The sequence below is a fragment of the Pimephales promelas genome, chromosome 22 (assembly GCF_988280905.1).
Source record: "Pimephales promelas chromosome 22, fPimPro1.hap1.1, whole genome shotgun sequence".
Lineage (NCBI taxonomy): Eukaryota > Metazoa > Chordata > Actinopteri > Cypriniformes > Leuciscidae > Pimephales > Pimephales promelas.
In genome coordinates, this window is record NC_142790.1 from 20,444,269 (window position 1) to 20,461,262 (window position 16,994).

A 16,994-nucleotide genomic window follows, 5' to 3' on the forward strand; every position below is an offset into this window, starting at 1 on the left:
GGTGGCAACTTTCAGACAGGTTGTAGCCTTAAGCTTTCAGCGGCAATGTGGATTGATGTAATTGGCAGACGTGGTGAGCTGCAAATTCAAACAAGAGAGCCAATCAAAAGCATCAGAATATCACCGCTTTACGAAACGGCCTAGCAGGCATCGCGTATGTCAGAAACAGGCAAAACAACAAATTAATATTGTTCAATATATCCTAGCTTTTAACAGAAAATATTCCGATGAATACCCCTTTGTAATCATTTACATTTTTCTAAGTAACTGTAAAAAAAAAAATCTCAGTAACTGTAACTAATTACAGTTACAGTATATCGGAGAACTCATACTGACCACCGGCTACTACACTGTCAATTGGCAGCCCTACATTTAACCAAATGCAGAAAATAAACATCCACACTGAGAATTAACAACAGCGCCCCACAGTGAACTGAAAATTCAGGGGGTGTGACATTATCAAACACAATTCTGCTCTCTTTGATCAAATTCTAAAATGGATGCCTCTTCCCCTGCATCCCGAGCACGCTGTGACGGAGGCCATTTGTTAAAATGAAGTGAAATGTCCAAATCGAGATAATGACACGAGACAGACGGGCAGCGAGGAAGCCGTCTGAGAACATTATGGATTCAACCCCCACCCATTGGCGTGCTCTTCCTAGAAAAATGATAAAAACAAACAGGAAATTACTTGGTGTGAGTATTTTGACTGAAGAATGCACTTGTGTATCTAGGTGCCGTCCGTACAACGACAACATGATGATTCCACTCTGTTTTTGAGAGAAGTCACCAGTCGTCGCTCCTGTCTGAATCCCAGCGATCTATCAGAAATCCCAAAGTATAGCTGCAAGTCTTTTTCCACCCCACTTACATAATTTACATAATTTCATGCATATTTTATACCAATGCATTACATCTTTTAGTATTGGTCACATTTCATTTGAGGCCTTTGTAATAACGCAGAATTTGTTTTAATGAATTATTCCGTTGCTACACAACCAGAGAGGGATTTCAAGTGTGTGTTAAGCAAATGCTACATCTAAGAATTATTCGGAGGAAAAAAAAAAGTGAGCATGCACATGATGTTCTTTATTAAAAATTCAATATTACATGCATGTGTTGCCATTATCATAATTACGGTTTCATAAAGTGCTGTAATTAAGTCTTACAGGCAGGCGGACTATGATGATACGCTTTAGCCCCTGCCCTGCCAACTCTACCTGCCCCACTTTAGGCAGTGAAAGCTGACCTATAGTAACGCACACACATACGGTACGAACAAAAGCACCACCCTAGCTTATATTAGAACAGCTTGCACTAATCCCCAATGGAAAATGATTCCTACCGAGCCAATTAAAATTAGCAGAAACACTGGGTGCATCCTCTTGAAATCTGACAGTTGCACATGGTTTGGAGAAGAAGAAAAAAGAAGGTGAAGAAAAAAAAAAAAGGAAGGCAAAATACTAGAAAATGATGTTAAAAGTCATAGAAGCCTCGAGGCTAACAAACTTTTCATTGCCCCCCTCCCTTCTTTTGGCACTTATCTCTCCTCCAATACTTTGCCCATCTAAATAGCTAACGATCTCTCCTGGCACACTAGCGTTTGCGCTTAACGCTGCCCATGTGAAGGATGATGACAGAGAGGGGGAGATGAAGGGGACGGGGGTGTTGTGGGGTGTAGGGGCAGGGGGGGACAATTGCAGCGTCTGTGGTCAGGCGCCCTGCCAGCGCAAACCGCTATTCCCCCATTCGACTGGCGGCACAAGTGCACCTTATTCAGAACCTACATATCCCCGGCTATTACAGCCTGGAACCCCGCCAAGCCAAACTTCTCAAGCATGCCAGAATCTAATGCCCTTTTTGATATGTGGCATAAAAAAGCACCGAGGGCTTCTGCAGGGTCCACTAAATTCTTCTCATTCGCTCATCTTCGCGCCCTATACCCGCCTACTTTCATATGGAGATGCCTATACTGCTGCTATCATGAACCTTAAACATGCAGGAAGCATACATTACCAAACAACACGCTGGAAATGGAGGGAAAAGTATGTTGGCTTGATGAAATGGAAATGGATGAGGGACCTGATTGGCCCTCAGATAACTTCTGTCCGCTCCAGATGGAGTTCTCAGTTAGGCCCCGTCATCTCTCTTGCTCGGTCTTGTTTTTGATGGAGCTGTCTAAATGAACTCATTTATTTTTTTCACCTGAATGCTCTAGTCGCTACTACAACGGGAAGACATGTACCGAGGGGGGGGGGAGGGGGACGGGGGGGGGGTCACAGTCAATTTGACTGCAGACCACTCTAATAGTCTACATAGATGAACTTAGTCATTCTAAAAGGTGGGAACTTCTGTGCGCACACTAGGGAAAATCTGTTTGATATTCAGTTTGACTGAGCGCAGAGAGCCCGAGTGTTGGCTATCATCTCCTGTGAGCATCTGATAGAGAGATCGGGGAGATGAGATGGTTATCGGACGGTTTTCTCGCCCAGGAAGCAAGGGAGAGCAAGATTATCCCAGATATGGTTTAAAACAGCAGTGCAATCAAACGGTGAATTCATTTAATGCCGAAATACATTTACTTGCTGTAACGCATGCATTATCAGGGCCATGCATAAATAATGCAAATGTACAGAGATCACGGATAGGTTATAGGACTTTGACGAAAAACATGAATTAATATACAGTTTTTTCTTAAACTGGCAGTACAGAGCGGAGAAAAGTAAAGGGATTTGTGGACATGGTTAGTTTCTTTTCATAATCTGCCTATTAGCACTAAACTGTGAAATTCACAAACCCATGACAGGGCCACTGTTACTGGCAAACTCGCAGGGCTGTGGTTCGACTTCCCTAGAGAACTCTCTCTTTAACTGTCTCTCTCTTGTCTGATAAATCCATTTGAATGTCCCCAGCCACATTACAACGATAGAGCGGGAGAGCACGCACAGATATTGCGTTAATAGGTGTGAAATTTTTATTGCCAGAGCAGGAGATGCCTTTATTGGTGCAAACTTTCAAAGATACATGTTTGATTTTAATTCTGCACACTGTCATTCTGGATTGCGTTGCTTGTCATTTAATGGAGAGGGGATGCCAGGGCTTGTAATTACATTTGTAAATACATGACACTTTGACAGCACAACTTTGGTGATTCTACTGCCCTAATTTGGCCAGAGTTTCATCAGCTTGTGCTGATTTTCATAATAGACGTAGTAGAGAATGTGTGAGAGAGAAACAGACAGAGAGTTTATGTTTATGGAGCTGACTAGACTACAAAATTAGCTTAATTTAAGTTTAACCATTTTCTCGAAGTTAAAATATGTCAACAAAAATATTAAAAATCGTCAGAATTGTCCAGGGAGAAAAAATAATAATAATTGTCTCTGATCATCTCTAAGACCTCCTAAAATAACATACACTACCATTTAAAAGTTTGTTTACCATTTAAAATTCTTTCTTTTTGTGCTAATTTTATTCAGCAATGATTCAATAAAAGGATATAAAGTGACAGTGAAGATACTTAGAATGTTAGAATCAAAATAAATACAGTTTTTTAAAACTGATTTAAAAAAATAATAATTTTCCACAAAAATATTTGAAAGCACTACTGTTTTTATTACTGTATATCAGTATATCAGAATGATTTTGGATCATGTGACTGAAGACTAGAGTAGTGATGCTCAAATACGGATTTGGAACAAATCAAAATTTAAATTGTAATAATATTTCACATTCAAACATTTTACCAACAGCATTTAAATATAAATCACAAACTGTGACTTGCAGCAATCTTTAAGATACATTTTTTGAATGTATCACAGTACATGCTTCTTAGCGGTACTATAAACAGCCATTTTTAGTTATCTTGGTTAAAAAATATTACCGAGGTCCAATTGGCCATACATTAAGCTTGTCCTGTTTTAAATACATTCCAGATTCAGTGTTGCTGAGTGATGCTGCTGTTATTGTGAGCCTGTCAGATGGTATTTTAGCATTTTGCTTAGATATGTCATCCTCCATTACGGATCAGCTTGATTCATCATATAAGCGTACAAGCTCTCTCACTGTTGTCAAATTCTGACGCCACACATCAGCTTGCCATTGGGAGCTTCTGACCTCATGTGACACCTTCATTTTGTCATTCACTGGAAAAGATTAGATTGCCGTTGATTTATTTTACTATATATGCTAATGTTGCCTCTGGTTTCACAAAAACAATGGAACACAGTGGCTTCACATGTAACACTCACTATACAGCAAAGGCTGAACGGAGGCATTATAAAGTGGATCTGTGCTGTTCCATATCTCAAATGGAGCTTGTGACATGCTTAAATACTCGCATATTATCTGAGTCAAAGACTCAGTTCCAGCTTTTTTCTGATCTCGTCCGCTCTCGTTTTTGAAAGTAGTCTCTTATCCTCACCATAATTACAGTAAAATAATACAATAAAAAGTAATATTGAAATCAGAGGAGTGAGATTTACTTGCACAGCAACTACTAGCTGGCCTCCTTTACACACTCCAAGATACAGTGCTACAGAATGACAGGAAGGACAGCTGATCGTCCTTGCAGTGCCAAACCATATATGACCACATGTCCCACCAGACATGTGCGAGAACTTGCAAGTGCCTTGGTGGAAGAGTGGTGTAACATCTCAAAGCAAGAACTGGCAAATGTGGTGAAGTCCATAAAGATAATATCCACTGTAGTTCTTAAAGCCGTTGGTGGACACACAAGATCCTGACTGCTACTTTTGATATCGATCCCCGCTCTGTCCATGTACATTCCATTTCTGTTCATCAAATGTCTGTGGAATGCGGGTAAAAATCAACTGTGGCGAGTAACGCTGATGAATCACTCAACTTATGAGTCATCATGATATATTAAGTACAGCGGATTGTGCGGAGTCTGTGCATATCTGGCTGACTTGAACATGCCCGTCTCTACGCGACAAAACGGCGCGCGGTTGTTCATTTGCATTGAAATAATAGTGAAAATTAAAAAGCATTTGGTTACCAGAAAAGACATTGTTGTTTACCAACATCCAACATTTTTGATGTTCTTTGTATTGTATTGATCTGTCTACCTAAAATACATTTTATGGTGAAAAGGATGAGGATGAAAGAGGAAGGGAGGAGATGGCTGGATGCCAGGATTTTGTTTCTATACATCACAATCTTGCCCAACATTTTTGGAGAGTTTGGTCTTTGTCAAATAGATAGGAGCTGCACGGCATAGCATTCAGTTTTTAATATCTGTACTATTGCACATCCCCACCACATATGCATGAATATATCCTCACATTTCTCCTCCTTTAAGCAAAGCAATTAGACTACAGTCAGCACATGAACTCAAGGCTAGATTAATTTCTCCACACTGATAACAAAACACCCCTGTCCTAAGATGTCATTAGCTAAAAAATTGAATTATATGATTTTTCTAATATGGAGAATGAAGTGCTCACTGATCTTCATTCGTCAGGTTCCATCTCCAATGAGTGGGCTCGGGGGAGATTTCCCTCATTCAGGGGGAATCTTTCAAGGTTGAATAAAAGAAATGGTGGTGGGTCCCTGAGAGAGGGAAGTGATCATCATTTTCACCTTCAACTTCTCTTTGATGTGGCAGAGTCAATTTTTAATCAGCTACCATCGGGCCTGGCTTCATTTCTCCTTACAAAGTCCTATTACTCCCCACTTTCTGGGAGGAGGTGATAAGGACAATGCTCTACTCTCTCCCTTCGTAGAGCCTCACGTATGATGAGTCCCTTTGGAGAGGCTTGATAAAAAAAAAGAGGGGACTGAGCTCGGAAGGATAAAGGTCACCTCTCTTTCAGGATTAACCCTTCGCGTCCCACTCCGGCTAACAGAGTCGAGGGGGATCTTGTAGGAGCCTGGGGAACTCAGGGGTTAACATGCTCTCAATGGGCCGCAACCAACGGCGGAGTTCGTTTCTGCCCCGATCGCAAATGCTGATTGTCGGACGTCGTTTAAATGGGCTTGATCTTGACACGTGATCATGCTGAGTGTTCAGGTTCAACTGTGTAAGAGAAGGTGAAAAAAGCCCACCAATCCCCTGCCCCCAGAGGGCAGCTGTGACCTAGGCAGGGTCATGGAGTGGTTTTACATTTCTCCCCTGCCTCTCTTCCCTAATCAGAACTAGTTAGGCTTCTCCATGCATGATTCTTTGTCTGGAAATGAGCGCAGACCATGACCCTGCATACAAGATCACATTCAGATACCATAAAGATGCAGTTGGTAATCAGCATAGAGTGGCCCAATCTTAGCTCAGCGTGGCCCAGACAGACATCTCTCCAACCTCATTTACAGTCCAATCAGGTGCATATGCCCCGCATCTGTCTGCCTTTTCTCCTTTCAATCTTAAAAAGCCAATTTATCGAGTGCTGCTCAGGTTTGGCTCGCCAGTACCTGAAATGTTCCTTCAACAGACAAGTTTGTTTTTACCTCTGTTATTTCCTTCAGAGTCGTATTCCCACTAGCGACTATAATATTTAAAACTACTCTTTACGAACATTATCTGTCCTGTGTCAACTTTTTTTTAATCAGTTGAAACAGGAAGTTTGGGCTTGATTTGCTACTTCTAATCATAGCCGGTGGTATTAGAAGGATCATTAGGAAGACATTCAGATTCTATAGAGCATTTGATTGAACAAAAACCTGTCCTGTTTGTCAGAATGACAGTACATTTTTAATGCATATATCTGCTAAAAATGAATTTGCACATCATTCAGGAGTGCACTAGCATCTAGATAGCAATGAAATAAAGTAAATATATGTGTATATACATCACAGTATTTAAAAAACAGCCAGTCTATTAGACAGACAAAGAGATGAAATGACAAAAAGGGCAAAAGTGTACAGGATGTTCTTGAATGCAACGCAGCTATGGTCTGTCATGATGGATTCAGAATCCCACGGCTGTTGAAATATCTCTCGCACTTGCTTACAGCTGGTTCGATGATTCTCCTAAATTGGTAAGAGACTATATGGTATCTTTGCTAAAACAAAGCAGAAATTTAAGGCCAAGCTGGTGTGCCCATCACCCATGTGCCTCATCTTAACGTCATATGAAACAACCGAGTTCAAGGTGAGAAAATGAACACATGTGTAATGCATTTGCGTGTGCGTATGGCATGAAGGCCCTCGAGTTATTTTCATTTCCAATGGTGAAATAAAATAATGCACCATAATCTCATGGGTAATTGTCAACATCCCTGGCTGGAGAGGGCTCCCACAGTTTGCGTAGAAAAAAAAAGCTAATTTTGGGAGGGACGAAAGTACTGCATGGCAATATTTCCACGGTACCATCATTTTCCAGAGGACCACACGCACTACGACCACATCTTCATTAACTCAAATTATAGCAGGAACTCAGGGAGGAGACGATACTGGTTTCATTTTTTTTCTTTTAATAAAAAGCGCTCGCCATGTTGAAAATGAGAACTTATGTTCAAGAGCGGTTTTTGGAAACGGGACGGGGGCAAAATTAATCCCCCTGCTAGCCTAAAGTGAGTTAAAAACACATCAAAAGCCAGCTTAACCTTAGAAGCCCTCATCGGGTTTTAAACAACAACAAGGATGATTCCACACCATTGTTTCCAAGAGACTCTTTCTTCCCGGTACTTTTGGCTTTGGTTTGGAATCTTAAAAGCCTGTGGTTTTATTTTTAATGACTATGCCATGGATGTGAGGCTGAGATCTGTGTGCATGCATTAAAAAGGAGTATTTTTAACTGTGACATTGCAAATGACTAATACCACTAACAAGCCATGTCTTCCCTCATTAAAATGTATAATCCTTGGGTTAAAAAAAAAAAAAAAAATCAGTTGGTTAATGTTGCTTCGCCTCTTGCGGATGAGAGGGAATGCCACACTAAGAGTCCTGCATCTCCAAACAGTCCCTCATTAACACAGTGAAACGGCTACTTTTCTTCACAGAAGGGCCATTTCAAAGAGCAGGCTTAAAAGTCTATTTGTTTAGCCAACAGATCCTTTTTATTTTTTTGCCTATTATTTATTCCATGACATTCATTATCATTCAAGACATATTTATACTTAAGGGTGTCTATACACATGTGAGTGAGTGACAGTGAAAGAAAAAAAGAGAGATTGTGGAGTCTAGCAGTTCATTTAATGATCAGAAGAGCAATCATCTTTTTTTTTAAATCACAATGTTTGATTTTTATGCCTGCTGTAAATACAGCAATCGTTTTTTAATATAATTTTTTATATCGTTTTTACCTCTTGTAACCACAACCACGTCCAAGTGATCTGATGGCGAGTGCGTTTCGGTCTGCGCAAGTGCCGGAAGTGATCTCTCGATCGGTTGCGGAAAAAAATCAATGTTGTCTTTTGATATATATCGAAATCACTTCCATTGCGATTTCCTGTATATCTAAATACGTTTAGATCTTCACAGTCAAGGGTAACACTTTTGAAATCTGTGTAAAGCTTGATTTTTCACCACAGCGGATATTTTAACGTTCAATTTATGCAAGTCAGTTTGTTCAATGAACATGAATGATAGCCTATCTCAAATCATGAAACTTGTTTATATGTATTTAGTTTGGAAGGCAAAAAAGCCTTAAATCCTGTCTACACCGGATGCGACCATTGATGCGATGCGATGCATTGCACTGCAAAAACTAGAAGCTGTCTACAGCCGTTGATAATCCATTTGTCCTTCCTATGAGAATTATCGCGAGTGCGTGGAGTATGTCTTAAATAGAATGCATTGGTTTGGGAGACGTGAATGATGCAAATTTTACTTGGTGGTGGGCAGTAAGTGCTTTTAAGCTTTTAACTTGGGCAGTAAGCAGACACCCAGAAAACATAAGATGATACATAGATTGCATACTGGGCAATATGAAAAAAAAAAAACAACAACAACAAAAAAAAAACATGCAGAACAACCGAATATCAACCACCCAAAAAAAAAAAAAACCCAACAACAACCACCTAGATCATCCAAGAAACTGGTTGGAAATATGCTAAAAGCAACTCAGAACACATTAGCAACCGTATAGCAACACCCTGGCAACCCTATCTGCATGGCAATACCCTAGCATTACAGCAGAGAGTTTTGCACCTGAGGCAAGCACCTGAAGAAAACATAAAAATTTGTTTTATCATCTCATGTTTTGAGATAAAGAAGTTTCACAAGATGCCAAAGGCAACCCATTAAAAATATAACAGCATTTTGTGTGAACAAAGACAAAATACAGTCTTTCCAAACAACACTGCAGACTAAATGGTCTTCACACACAGCACATGGCATAATTGTAAATGATCATATCTATGCTAATCAACCGCTCTCATCTTCATTAAACAGGAAAGGCTGTTCTAAGCAAAAGAAAAGAAATTGGCCAGCCACGGTCAAAACAAACTGACCTGAAATACCAATGTATTATTAACATGCACAGTGCAGGCAAAGGGTGAATCATCCCTTTGCTTATTTATGAGTCGAATCACTAGGCACAGATGAGAGCTCATTTTCTCAGTAAAATGGCCTCATACCCCAGTGCAGTGCACAAAAGCATCCACACATACAGGACCTTTAACAAATACTAAAATATTATAAAGTAGCCTAATAAAAGTGGTGAAAAAGTTTGAATTCTAGACCTGGAAAAGTCATGTCAATTTATAAAATCCTGTAACTCTACAGGTATGTATATACTTTTTTTCTAAAACAGTTTTATCAGGTAGAAGTAGTCAGTATAACAGATTTTTTAAATCCTTATCAAGTAAATCACAAACAACTGGAAAAGTTGAGGCCTTCAAATTATTGTAAGGTTAAGAACAACTACTTTTCCATTGTTTCATTGTCTACATTGTCTCAACATCACTTTTTTGTTCTTTCTTCTTTCGAACAGCAATATGGAATCATTTTCTCCATGCCAAAAGGGTGCTCTTAAAGGAACAGTGCTTGAATCGGGTTCTGAATCCTTCGGGTCACTTCATGGACAGTTCGCATCACACTCTGCATGTCTGAGAGCTTTCTCACAGGTGTGTCAACAGCTCATTTCTGGTTCCAGGAGGCAGCGTTCAGATGGCGCAACATTTCTCTCTCCTCTTATACGTGTGGGCAGGTCAGAGCCGAGTGTAACTGGGGTGGGTGTGAAGGCTCATGGGAAAGGAGAGAGAAGGGTGAGATAGAGAGTTGTGCACTGCCTGCTAACAGCTGCCATTTCAGCTCTTTTGTAGACTTCTCTGCATTTCCAGCTTCTTGTTCTTCTGGTTACTCACAGCTGCATGGATAAGCAACGGCTCCTCATTACCTCCAATGTTTATGGAATTATATCACATTTGGTCTAATTAAGCACACAGTGTGTGTTTATGCATGTCAGAATCCACTAAAGGGAACAAGGCAATATTTATACAAGCCTCTGCTTGCCTGGAGCACAGCGGCTCGCCTGTGAATATTTGGGGCACGTGTTGATCGTGTTCCACAAAATTGCACGGGGCACATAATGAAAATTGCAACACTGTTGCTTTGCTTCATCGATTTGTTGATCAACCTCCGACAGAACTTGACATTCATAGCTAGACAGAGTGTTTGGAGAGGGTAACGCCAACGGTTCCAAACATGTTGGAGTAAACATGCATGGCATTTAGGAGCCATTAATCGCCAACCATTACTCCACGGGCACATTTCTCACGGCTGGTTTCACGCATAAGGCTTTGGAAATGCAAATGGGATATATAATCTGTTTTCTTGGTCGTGTTTTGTTTGGTATGAATGCATAGACATGATATAATGTGCAATTTTCACATGAAAATGACCAATTTAAGAGATTAGAGCTGTTAATTTACAGCCGATTTTCAGCGTGAACCAAAACTAATAATAGCCTCCAAACGTGATTAGACAATCACTTCATAGAAAACACTGACAAGCCTTTGATAAGGCCTTCTGAGTGGCAATAAACCATCCTAATAGAACAAGTTATAAGACGAAGATGTGACAACAATACAAAGCAGTGACAGTCAACTCACGATTCAGACTCTAAATTCTTGAATTAATTAAAGGAGTAGTTCACTTTAAAAAAAAAAAACTTTTGCTGATAATTTACTCACCCCCATGTCATCTAAGATATTTATTAAACGATTAAACAATTCCAGGCGATGTATAAGGGTCTTATCAAGTGAAACGATCAGTCATTTAAAAAAAAAAAAAAAGCTATTCTCCCGGAAAGGGGTGGCTGCCGTGAGAGCTCATCTGCTGCACGGTTGAGCACACCAGGGATGTGAATGGCCCGAAGCGACCTCAGATGCTTCTGACTCCATAGGAGGAGATGGCGGGCGAGTTGCGACATAAGAAGGGAGCGTAGACCCCGTCGATGGTTGATGTATGCCACGGTCGCAGTGCTGGCCGCACACAGAAGTAGCCCCTTGAGGCGGCACAAGGCTAAGCGTACTGCTTGCAACTCTCGGCAATTGATGTGCCAATCCAGTTGAGGCCCCATCCACAGACCTGAGACTGCATGCCCATTGTACGTTGCCCCCCATTCGTTGGCAGAGGCATCCATGAAAACCATAGCATGCCCGGACACCTGGACTAAGGGCACTCCGGCCCGTAGAAAGGCAGGGACCGACCAAGGACTGAAGGTTTGGCGACAGTACAGGGTAATGTTGACCAGGAACATGCCGCTCTGCCACAGCCATCTCGGGACATTTGTGAAGATGCGGGGCGACAGGGCCAAGCCGAAGGGTAGGACCTTGTACTGATACGAACGCAAACCGAAGCAATGGTCTGTGTCGAGGAAGAATCGAGACATGAAAGTATGCGTCCTTCAGGTCGATCACTGCAAACCAATCCTGAGGACGGATGCACTCAAAGATGTGCTTCTGTGTAGGGACCGATTCCAGAACTCGCAGGTCTAGGATTGGTCGTAACCCACCGCTCTTTATGGATAAAATGAAGATGAAGCACACAGGGATAAACGCGGCAACACAGCAGGGAAACTGTAAGCCCACTGTGCGCACTCATCCGAATACCAGCTGTGAAAACAGCTCTTTGAAAAAAGGCAGATCGCGTGAAGAAGCAGCTGGTATCCGCGAGATCGCGAAGATCGCTGAAGCACCATCACACCAACAAAGAGAGGTCTCGGAGAAAACAGCAGACTCATTGAGCATGAAGATAAATGACTAATCTTGAAACTTATCCACTCAGAGGACACAACCGGTCGGCTCTGAAGCTAAAAGCATATGTGAATGCGCTTCTACTTTATACCCGCACTGGCAGGTGAGGCGCAAAATGCAAGACCTGCATGTCAATATTCATTGGCTCATTTTAATTCACTCGAAAGCCAACATGACATGATTTTTGCGTAAACATACACGCCACTTTCGAGTCAAGTGGCGTGTTATTGCTACGCATTTTGAGCTATCCGCGTGCATCCACGTATATGCGTGGATGTCTACGTCATTAACGTCCGAGTGATTCCGCGTGATTTTTTTCCTAGGATGGTAAGGGAACAGTCATAAATGCCATTAACCCCAGTGACGGTTAAGTTTAGGGATGGGGTTGAGGTACAGTAAGTCATATATTTATATATACAGTAATAACGTTAAGTCAACGGCGTTCATAAACACGCTGAAAAGCGATTATGCATGTTGATAGCATGCCAAAAATGGAAATACGAATTGGCGTGTCATACACACACTACTTCATGAGATCAGTCTGTGAAAGCAATTGGTCTCTCGAGCGTGATCCTAATTCATTGGAAACTCCTCCGACGAGACGTAGGAGTTTCCGAACAAAAGGGAACAAAGTAACTTGCATTACTATTTTGAAAAAGTAACTGAAAATATTTTGTAAATTTAAAAGTAATCCCTTAAAAGTAATCCTTTACTTGTGAAACGTTGAAAAAATAATCTGATTACGTAACTTGCGTTATTTGTAATGTTACCCCAAACACTGGCAGAGAGCATGGGGATGTCCCAGACTATTTGAAGGCAAAAAACTAGCCATAAATTCGCTATAAATACAGGACAACAGAGGAGCAATAGAGATTGTTTCTCTTCCAATCAAAGATCTGAGACAATAATCTGCAGGTGCATTAATCTCATATTGTGATTATGCCTATCAAATTATGTCCTCTCATCACAAACTTCATCGGCACTCCAGAGGTTATCTATCCAATCAAATATCCTGGGGATGTTGTGATTACAATCCTATTTAAGAGTAATCAATAGAGTGGCCAGCGGTAGATTTGTAAAGTATAATCATACACAGGTCTCATCTGCCTAATTCCTCTCAGTCTGGACATGGTCTGAACAGCACATACTTTTCTTATTACATGCTAAAAAACTCATTATACACAACAGTTTCTCCCACAAGGAATGTTAATTAATTAACTTGATGACCCATCTTAAGGAATATCTAATTAACTGTGCATTCAAGGGTTTCCATTTTCACATAATTATACAACAGCTAATGACATTCTCAAACATTAACCCAGGTCTATTAAGAGGCAGAGGTCTTTCCCCTGATTAACTAACCTTGTTAGGCATCATTTTCCACATCAAGGTGGAAATAAGCAATGAAAAAACGACAAGATTGGCTTGGTGTACCACAGGGAATGTCTGACATGTATGAGACCATCCACTCGCAAAATAAAATAAAATAAAAAAACTAGCTAATTCTAATTCTTCGTTGAGTAGAAAAAAAAAAAAAATCAAGGTGACATTCAATTAATAGAGATTTTTTGACAGGCTGTGTTCAATTAAAAATGACAAGTTAACAAGATATAGATTTGTGTGAACTTTGGTTCTCAGGAAGCTCCCCATGCCAGTGCTGTCATAGCAAATACACTATTAATTTAATTCTAGGCCTAATCGCTGAAGTATAAACAGGGGGGAAAAAACACTGATGGATCATAGTCAGTCAACAGCATGATATTTTTGGCCGTAACTGCATTCAATCTAGCTCATTTCATTCATAAAAGGATGTGAATTATGGGCTGTTATGCATAGAGAGTGCAGAAATTAGAAATCAAATCCTGTCTGACTTTATTCTTGCCCTGCAATCTATGCAGATTAGACAGGGGCAATTTAGTCGCAGCTGCCATGCTCATTTTCCTGCCATTACACTTGAATGAAGTAAGACATTCCATTATTATTTAGAGCAGGATCGACGGCTAAGGGAAGTTGCTGAAAATTACGAATTTTCTTCTTCTTCTTTTTTTTTTTTTGGCCCGACTTAGTGCGGTCATTACTTCAAACATCTTAGTTTAAATCAATATCAGTAATGATTCATTCTTATGATTAAGAGGCAACTCCATCTGTAGGTGTCAGGTAATTACCGCGATGACCTGTAATGAGAATATTTCACAAGACTCCCACTTCCACTTTTCCTCTCTCTCTCTCTCTCTCTCTCTCTCTGCTGTAATTACCTCCTGTTCAGTTGAGAGCTGTCCACAGTTATCAGTCACTGACACTGGACTCAGGACAGGGCTGCTGTGGTGAGAGATGCAGGGTCCTACTGTACCTGATCTACCTCACAAACCTCATTAGACAACTGATCAACTGAAGCTGAGACAGAGGATCAGACAAAAATCAGGGTGATTTTAAAGCCCTTATGGGGAGAAGGGGAAATTCAGGAGATCCCTTACATCAATTTCCATTGAGGGGGTTTCATTAAAAGAATAACCAAACTCAGACCCCCAATAGATAGACCCAGTTCTCTTTGCATTCACACTATTCCTGGTCTAAAAAGTGAGCTCAGATCTTTTGCTTCATTCTATTTGTATAATTTGTATAATGTTTTATTCATTAATTTATTTAAATAATAATAATTTATAAGTAATAATAAATATTATTATAAATAAGTCAAACACACATAAACAGCTTAATATTTAATTTGATCAATTGTCATTATTATTATTATTATTATTATTATTGAGATTAGTTCAGTTGTTAAATTATAGTAAATAAATCATAAATATAGTAATAATAACAACAATAATAATAATAATAATAAAAGAAACTTAATATTTAACTTATAAACTGTGTATTATTAGTATTATTTTTATTAAATACATAATGCTCTGAGATCAGTTTTTGCATTGACATTATTCCTGGACTTGGATCCAATTTTGCTCCTTTCTTCATTTACTGTATTTGCTCCATTTTACTTGATGTATTTTTTTTTAATTAATTGAATGATTCATTCATTTATTTAAAACAACAATAATAGCTATTATGTATTATGACTAATATCCATGTTTTAGGTACAAAGATGACAGCTTTTGTAACTTGTTTAAGTGTATAATTATGAACGTTTACATAAAAGCCAGATTTCTCATTCTCAGATCACTGAAATGAACCAATATTGCAATATTATGAAAAAAAAAAAAAAACACATTGTTTGAAAAAAAAAAAAAGTATTTATTCTACACTCTAAAAAATGCTGGGTTGTTTCAACCCAAATTTGGGTCAAATATGGACAAACCCAACATATTGGGTTAAAATGTAACTTTAACGTTCACTTAACTGTAAATTTTTGAATGACATTTTTAACCCAACATTTGGGTTTGTCCATATTTGACCCAAATTTGGGTTGAAACAACCCAGTATATTTTAGAATGGACTTTATCAGCAATCCATAAGCATAAATGTCAAATCTACGTTAAGATAAGAAGGCGTAGTATAATTTAACGTTTTTATTGCAGCATTGTGAAATATTTTCTCCTTTTTTTTCAAAATCTCAGCATCGTATGGTGAACATAAACATTTTATCTCTATCAAAAAGGAAACCTAAAAGGGAAATGTCACACTTTTACTTACTCCTGATAAGATTCCTTCCTTTTTTTCTTTTAGGGCTTTTGCCATTTATCTGAGGAAATGAAACAGCTTTTAACTCTTTTTTTCTCTCTCTCAAGTGTATGTCTTTCATGGATTTGAAATCAGACAACAGGGTGGACTCATGGCGGGCCAAGTGACTTCACCCGCTAGTTAAGACAGGAACAGCTCTCACGCTGGGTCGTGTGGGCTTTGTCAGGAAGACCGAGAGAGTTTCTTTGTGAAAAAATTTGTTTCATCTACTGCCTTTAAAGGTTTCTGAACTGCAGTTTGGCATTAAGGGCGAAATGGCATTGCTAAAGTGCTCAGCTTTGCGATCAACTGTTCGCAAGGGAAATGGGTTTAGTTACATGTGCACCAGAGCAACCTACACAACAGTGTTACCACCATCATCATAAAGAGCTCCGAGGCTTTTCCAACATACCTGTCTGCAAACTTAACGACCTCCATATTGGATTTCAGCTTTGATGGAACCTCTTCAACTTGACTGAAGTTACAGGCAACCAGATTATCATGCTGACTCCCGTACATGAGAGAAGAATGAACACAACGGGGCCATCAAATCGCTGAGGAAGAAGCACAGCTCTGTTAAGGCTTTTAGACAAAAAGCATTATTCTGATAACAAGACCCTGTTTAGGACAAGTAGACATGGTAGGAGGAAAATTGTTTCTTTTAATCAAAATGCAACAAGATTATTCTTTCAAGAGAATGTGAGGGCTGTTTGCTTGTGTAAAATCTGTTGCCGCAATGCTAGGCACCCCAATAGCAAAAAACATGCAAAAAGTTTGCCTGAGGACAAAAGATTTTCCCATGAAGATTTCTCAGCAGGTTCAAATTGCTTAGTTTGAAAGTGACTTCTGTGTGAGCCTAGCTTTTACATACAAATGTATACTTTATGAACCATGTACCTTTTTTTGCCAAAAAAAAATTTACCAAAGTTTTGCTAACATGAACCCAATAAGTTCCCATTGGCTTCTTTAGTTTTGTTGTCCACCAGGTGAAAATTTGATCACTTTGTAACCAATAAAATTGTCTCAACAAACCACATTATTTGAGATAGCATTTAAGTCCACAAAAAAATGGGTTCATTTAAATCTCTAACCTTTAGCATGAGCAATAATAATGATTATGCTCGCCTAAGAATGCGCCATTTCACAAGAGGCCTAATAACACTG

At 39.6% G+C, this 16,994-nt stretch overlaps 1 long non-coding RNA gene across 6 annotated transcripts in view; it reads right to left on the reverse strand.

Annotated features, from left to right (window-relative positions):
* Positions 1–16,994, reverse strand: part of LOC120476161 (uncharacterized) — a 54,392-nt gene that overhangs the window by 10,469 nt on the left and 26,929 nt on the right. For all 6 annotated transcript variants that reach the window (XR_016149272.1, XR_016149270.1, XR_016149273.1 and 3 more), the window contains one exon: positions 16,243–16,384. This is a non-coding gene — a long non-coding RNA (uncharacterized LOC120476161). The remainder of the gene's footprint in view (positions 1–16,242; positions 16,385–16,994) is intronic.